The sequence below is a fragment of the Dendrobates tinctorius genome, unplaced genomic scaffold, assembly GCF_039654945.1.
Source record: "Dendrobates tinctorius isolate UK_male_01 unplaced genomic scaffold, ASM3965494v1 ptg000257l, whole genome shotgun sequence".
NCBI classification, from domain to species: domain Eukaryota; kingdom Metazoa; phylum Chordata; class Amphibia; order Anura; family Dendrobatidae; genus Dendrobates; species Dendrobates tinctorius.
In genome coordinates, this window is record NW_027361924.1 from 10877323 (window position 1) to 10884889 (window position 7567).

Sequence of the window (7567 nt, forward strand, 5' to 3'; positions counted from 1 at the left end):
CCTTGACAACATGGATGCAAGACAGAAAAGAAAAAAAAACAAACCCAAAAGGAAAAAAAACCCAGAGAGAAAAAAAAAAAAAAGCAACATTCAAACTCTCTCTATGATATCAGTCAATCCATTTGGATATAATGTTCCTGGACAATATATCCAAAACGTTTCTTTCCGGTTTAAAAGAGCATTCCTATTTGCAACACCAGAGGGTATCTGCTCCACCGGAGCTACTTTTATGTTAGAGGAGCATTTAAAAACTCCGGTTCCTTGAGAAACACCACATAAAATTTGATCCACTCTTTTTTTTTATAGTTTTTTCCTTTTAAATCCAACTGTTTTTTTAATTTACTGGGGGCCACCAAAATTTTCAAAGTTTTCCCCCTTCTATATGTAATCCCTGGTTTTTATCACCATTTTTTCTTTATTGATTTGTGATGTAAAGGTAATCCCCCAGGTGTTATTATTGAGCTCCTTTATTAACTGTACCGCTTCCTCCTCTGTCCCCTTCCATATAATAATCAGATCATCAATGAAGCGCTTATAAAGCCTTATTTTGTCATTGAAAACAGGCTTAGAGAGTGACGATGAGGACTTGAATCGCCCCATGAATAAGTTTGCGAGATAGTATGAAGATGGAAATAAGACATCAGATCGATGCAGAATTTCTAGGTATTTGTATTGATCAAAAAATAGTTCCAAATGGTTTGAAGATACATTTTAATAGTACTTTTCTAGATGACAGTAATTTTACCAATAAGTGGAATAATATTTTAAATGATTGTTCTTATAGTCTTATGAGTTTGTTAGTGGAAAAGTGTTCTGAGCTAGCCAGCAAAGCCGCAATGATCTGTGAGAAAAAATTACTTGAACTTGAAAGGTTCAAAAGTTTACATTTTTTTAATTTGGTGAATGATGACATTACTAGGAAACTCAAAAGTATTTGAAAATGAACTAGTAGATGTAAAAATAAAAAAATTTTGCAGGGACACTTTTAAAACTAAACCAATGTCAAAGGAACCAATCAGGAATAAAAACCTGATAGGTATCAATGAACCTACAAAGAAAAACCTTGGCAATTTAAGAACAGAAGCCCTGGTCCAACAAGAATTGGGTGTAAAACAAACAAGGATTATAACCAATTCAAATATAAAAAATATACATGATGTTGAAACCACTATCTCTCAAATTAAGTTACCTCTTAATACGTCTACCCCTGAAAATCCTCATACTATACTCAATAGAAATGTACAAAAGAAAAAACCTCCACCCATTGAAAAAACAATTCCACTAGAGCCCAGGATCATTGTAATGAAAAATGCTCCAACATTACCTCCCCCCAATCCAGGACTTCCCCCACTGGAATTTCCAACTGCTCCCCACAGGTTGGAAATGTTGAATTTGATATCAATGAACTAACTATCCATGACAATACAGAATCCTCATCTACATTCACCACAGTAATACAAGCGCCTACACCATCTCCATCCTCAGTAATATCCAACATCTCTTTTTTAGAGATAGGTCCCACACGTCCAAGTGTTTCAGAAATAATTTTACCACCACTAATCAGCTCCTCACAAACAGCCCAAATTTTAAATCCAATACAAAAGAATCACATTACAAATTACTTCGCACCGGCTGTAACATCAAGGTCAAAAAAAAGAAAAGTAGAGCAAGAGGAAAAAGAGGAAAGGGATCTAACAGAAATCTGAGAATATATAAAAAAACAAGGAACCCAGAAACTAATAAACAATCAAATCTGCCTCTGGTTAAAATATTTAATTTATCATCCCACATTTTATCCTTTTCAGAAATGGAAATTTGAAGTAGGGGACTAAATTTCTGCCCTGCTCAAGATATGAATGCATTTGATCTTTTTCTCGATTTAAATGCACACACTCGCAAACTTACTCTTAAAAGGCATTTCTTGTTGACTGAAAAAAATGGGGACATTGGGGATCTCAAAAAAATACCGATCCCAACAGAGACAAAGAAAGAAAGTGAATATATCCACAAGGAGGTACACCCAAAATCTCTATTTAATCCTCATCAACACAGAGGACCAAATATAGACTCTTTTTTTTCATTAGTATCTGAAGAATTTAGGAAGTGGGAAAATAATAATAAAAATAAAATTGAAAAGCATGGAATTGGGAAAAAAAACAAGGTAAAAAAGGAGAACAATATCTCTAAAAGAGAAAAAGTGGCATTGGAGAATTTGAGAAAAAACACAGATATAGTAATAAGACAAGCTGATAAAGGGGGGGGGATTAGTTGTGCAAAACAGATCTGACTATATTGAGGAAGCTTTGAACATATTGTCTGATATGAGATATTACAAAATTTTAAAAGAAGATCCCACACAATGCTTTGTCCGGGACTATCACCATATGTTCAAGGAAGCCTATGAGAGAAATATTCTTAATAAAACAGAAAAAAAGTTTTTAACAAATCCTGCGCCAACCATGGCGTTATTTTATCATTTACCAAAACTGCATAAGAACCCTGAAAAACCACCTGGCAGACCGATTATATCAGGAATTGGGTCTTTGACTTGTCACCTTTCTCACTATATTGACTTGTTTTTACAAGATCTGGTAAAGTCTCTTCCTTCATATTTGAGAGATTCCACACAATTAATCGAGGAACTGAGGGATATTGAATGGGAAGAAAACTATTCCTTTATCTCGTTGGATGTAAATTCATTATATTCCAACATAGATCACGAAATGGGGGTAAATGCGGTGGGTTTTTATTTAGCAGAGACAGAGATGCTCCCTGAACCAAGAGATTTTCTGTTAAAGGGTCTCAAATTCATTCTTGAACACAATGTGTTCATTTTTGAAGGCATACTGTATCTACAGTTGCTCGGCACCGCGATGGGGACTCGGGTCGCACCAAGTTTCGCAAACTTATTCATGGGGCGATTCGAGTCCTCATCGTCACTCTCTAAGCCTGTTTTTCAATGACAAAATAAGGCTTTATAAGGGCTTCATTGATGATCTGATTATTATATGGAAGGGGACAGAGGAGGAAGCGGTACAGTTAAAGGAGCTCAATAATAACACCTGGGGGATTACCTTTACATCACAAATCAATAAAGAAAAAATGGTGTTTCTTGATCTAGAGATCAGCCATAGAGGGAAAAAAATTATTACAAAAACCCACTTCAAAAAGGTGGATTCAAACGGCTTTTTAGATTTTAACAGTGCACATTACAAGAAGTGGAAGGTTAATATACCCCACAGCCAATTTTTTCATATAAGAAAGAATTGTACGAGAGAATCTGATTATGTAGCTCAGTCTAAAATTCTAAAAAGAAAATTTAAGGAAAAAAGATACCCAAAAAACGTGATAATTAGTGCATATAGGGATAACAAAGTAAAAACACAGGAGGAATGTTTAATAGGAAGGGGGATAATCTGACCATTGGTAAAGAAAAAAGTGATGATTGCTGGAAATTGAATTTTGTGACCACATTCAATAGAGGAAATAAAGTAATAAGAACTGTGCTTTCAAAATATTGGTATATCTTGAAGCGTGACCCTGTTTTGGGAAAACATCTCCCTGATAAACCAGGGATTACATATAGAAGGGGGAAAACTTTGAAAAATTTGGTGGCCCCCAGTAAATTAAAAAAACAGTTGGATTCAAAAGGAAAAAACTATAAAAAAAAAAAGTACGGATCAAATTTTATGTGGTGTTTCTCAAGGAACCGCAGTTTTTAAATGCTCCTCTAAAAAATGTTGTACCTGTGGGATCCTAGATCACGGGGCTAAAACCATCAAATGTAATAGTACTGGTGAGGTCTTTGAGATTTCACAAAGACTCAGCTGTAACAGTGATTTTGTTGTGTATGTAATCACATGCAGTTGCGGTTTGCAATATGTGGGACGCACTGTGCAGACACTGCGGTCCCGCATTAATGGTCACAGAAATAGAGCAAAAAACGGCTTTTTAAAACACAGTCTCTCAAGGCATCTACTAATTAAACATAACAAAATTTTTAACATAAAAGTAACTCCGGTGGAGCAGATCCCCTCTGGTGTTGCAAATAGGAATGCTCTTTTAAACCGGAAAGAAACGTTTTGGATATATTGTCCGGGAACATTATATCCAAATGGATTGACTGATATCAGAGAGAGTTTGAACGTTGCTTTTTTTTTTTTTCTTTCTCTCTGGGTTTTTTTTCCTTTTGGGTTTTTTTTTTTTTTCTTTTCTGTCTTGCATCCATGTTGTCAAGGTTGGATCAATCAGTGGGTGTGTTCCTGAACTTGCTCCACACCCTAAATCAAGTTTCTGAGACTGGGTTAAAAGATTGCTACTATATATAAGTGTAACTGAATTTTATACTATTAGGATTTGTACTGTGTTTTTATGATACCTGATGAAGGATATACACTGTATCCGAAACGCGTTGTATCTCTTTTTTTAACCTATGAAATAAAAAAAATATGGAATATCATCTTTGGATGTGAGTCCTGGGAAGCGCTGCCGTTTATGGGCTGGATGTGCCTTTCTTGAAGTCTCAGAACATGGCAGGGGCGAGTGTACGGGTCTCAGAACATGGCGGGCGCGAGTGTACACGTCTCAGAACATGGCGGGGGCGAGTGTACAGGTCTCAGAACATGGCGGGGGCGAGTGTACAGGTCTCAGAACATGGCGGGGGCGAGTGTACAGATCTCAGAACATGGCGAGGGCGAGTGTACAGATCTCAGAACATGGCGGGGGCGAGTGTACAGGTCTCAGAACATGGCGGGGGCGAGTGTACAGATCTCAGAACATGGCGGGGGCGAGTGTACAGGTCTCAAAACATGGGGGCGAGTGTACAAGTCTCAGAACATGGCGGGGGAGAGTGTACAGGTCTCAGAACATGGCGGGCGCAAGTGTACAGGTCTCAGAACATGGCGGGCGCGAGTGTACAGGTCTCAGAACATGGCTGGCGCGAGTGTACACGTCTCAGAACATGGCGGGGGCGAGTGTACAAGTCTCAGAACATGGCGGGGCGAGTGTACACGTCTCAGAACATGACGGGGGCGAGAGTACAAGTCTCAGAACATGGGGCGAGTGTACACGTCTCAGAACATGGCGGGGCGAGTGTACACGTCTCAGAACATGACGGGGGCGAGTGTACAAGTCTCAGAACATGGCGGGGCGAGTGTACACGTCTCAGAACATGGCGGGGGCGAGTGTACAAGTCTCAGAACATGGCGGGGCGAGTGTACACGTCTCAGAACATGACGGGGGCGAGTGTACAAGTCTCAGAACATGCCGGGGGCGAGTGTACAAGTCTCAGAACATGGCGGGGGAGAGTGTACAGGTCTCAGAACATGGCGGGGGCGAGTGTACAGGTCTCAGAACATGGCGGGGCGAGTGTACAGGTCTCAGAACATGGCAGGCGCGAGTGTACAGGTCTCAGAACATGGCGGGCGTGAGTGTACAGGTCTCAGAACATGGCGGGGGTGAGTGTACAGGTCTCAGAACATGGCGGCCGTGAGTGTACAGGTCTCAGAACATGGCGGCCGTGAGTGTACAGGTCTCAGAACATGGCGGGGGCGTGTGTACAGGTCTCAGAACATGGCGGGGGCGTGTGTACAGGTCTCAGAACATGGCAGGCGTGAGTGTACAGGTCTCAGAACATGGCAGGTGCGAGTGTACAGGTCTCAGAACATGGCGGGGCGAGTGTACAGGTCTCAGAACATGGCGGGCACGAGTGTAGAGGTCTCAGAACATGGCGGGCATGTGTAGAGGTCTCAGAACATGGCGGGCACGAGTGTAGAGGTCTCAGAACATGGCGGGCGAGAGTGTACAGTTCTCAGAACATGGCGGGCACAAGTGTACAGGTCTCAGAACATTGAGGGCGTGAGTGTACAGGTCTCAGAACATGGAGGGCGTGAGTGTTCAGGTCTCAGAATATGGCGGGGTGAGTGTGCAGGTCTTAGAACATGGCGGGGGGCGAGTGTACAGGTACATGGCGAGCGTGAGAGTTCAGGTCTCAGAACATGGCGGGGGCGAGTGTACAGGTCTCAGAAGATAGACTGCCTCATCCAGCACATCTGACAGTCTCTTACACCCAGCAGCCTCATATTTAGGCCGCGATCACACACGACAGCATAGTTTGGGTCCATGTGTATGAACAGCGTTCTCGTTGTAGCTATATTCTAGGCCCGGTCTCCCGTACCCCTATTTAGGGGAACCTCCATTAGCACCAAGTCCAGAGCTGCCCCGTCTCCTCATATTGGTCCCGACGCTCGGACTACCCTGTGTGGAGCGGACGCAGCATCAGTTTTTTATTCATATTCATTTCCAACTTTATGAAAAGTTGCATTTGAGTAAAATACTCAAAAATCAAAGTCCAAATTTCGTTAGCCCACGTGGCCGCAGTCAGTAGACCGACGTTCCCTATCAGGAAGCAACAGCCTGTGGGGGGGAATAGTTTTACTTTTAAGGCTGTATTCACAGTGCGTTATTGCTGCAGACAAAACCTGACCATAAAAATAAACCCTGCCGTGTTTTCCGGGTCCATTTGTCTCTCGTGTGCGGATACAGTTTAGTGCCCGTTTGAGTTTTCAGCCCCAAAGCCGGATCCCGGCGTGTTTGCGCTCATTGCTTTCTATGGGTGAAAGCACAAGTGACCGGCTGCAGGCTTCCAATACAGTCAGGAAAAAAACCCCACTACCAACCGCGTGCATGAGATTTCCGATATCTCGGCTTTTGCCGGTGATGTAAAACACAGCTTTTAATTAGCATAAAAAATGCCAGGTGAATTTAGATAAAGAAAAGCCTAAAAGCCATAATAGCAGCAGGACGCGCTCCTCGGGACAGGACGGGGCCGCCCAGGGATTATACCTCATCGTGGTGGGACGGCTTTTACTTTTTTTTTTTTAATGAAAATAGTACTAAGTCCTCCATAAGAAAAAAATTTTGGAATTTTTCCTTCACCATTTAACCCCTTTCCAACATTGGGCATCATAGTGCGCCGATGTCACACTCCCTCCCTTTGACGTGGGTTCCGGCGGTGAGCCGGCATCTTTCCCGGCACATGTCAGCTGTTTTTGAACAGCTCATAACAAGTGAGCATTTCTGATACATACAAGTGATCTGATCATCACCTGTATGTAGCAGAGCCGATCAGGTTAGGGCAGCCTCTAATCTTCCACGGCGACTATTGAAGAATTCTAAAAACTGCACCCCTCAAGGTGCTCAAAAGCACATTCAAGAAGTTTATTAACCTGTCCGGTGCTTCACAGGAATTTTTGGAATGTTTAAAAAAAAAAAAAAAATTTAACTTTTTTTTCACAAAATTTACTTTGGATCCATTTTTTTTTTTATTTTCCCAAGGGTAACAGGTGAAATTGGACAATAGTTGTTGTGCAATTTGTCCTGAGTACGCTGATACCCCATATGTGGGGGTAAACCACTGTTTGGGTGCATGGCAGAGCTCAGAAGGCAAGGAGTGCCAGATTTTACTGTTATGGTTTGCAGATATGACCCACTGGTAGCGCCCATGAGGGGCCAGAACAGCAGAACTCCTCACACGTGACCCCATTTTATCTTTTTATGTTTTGGCACT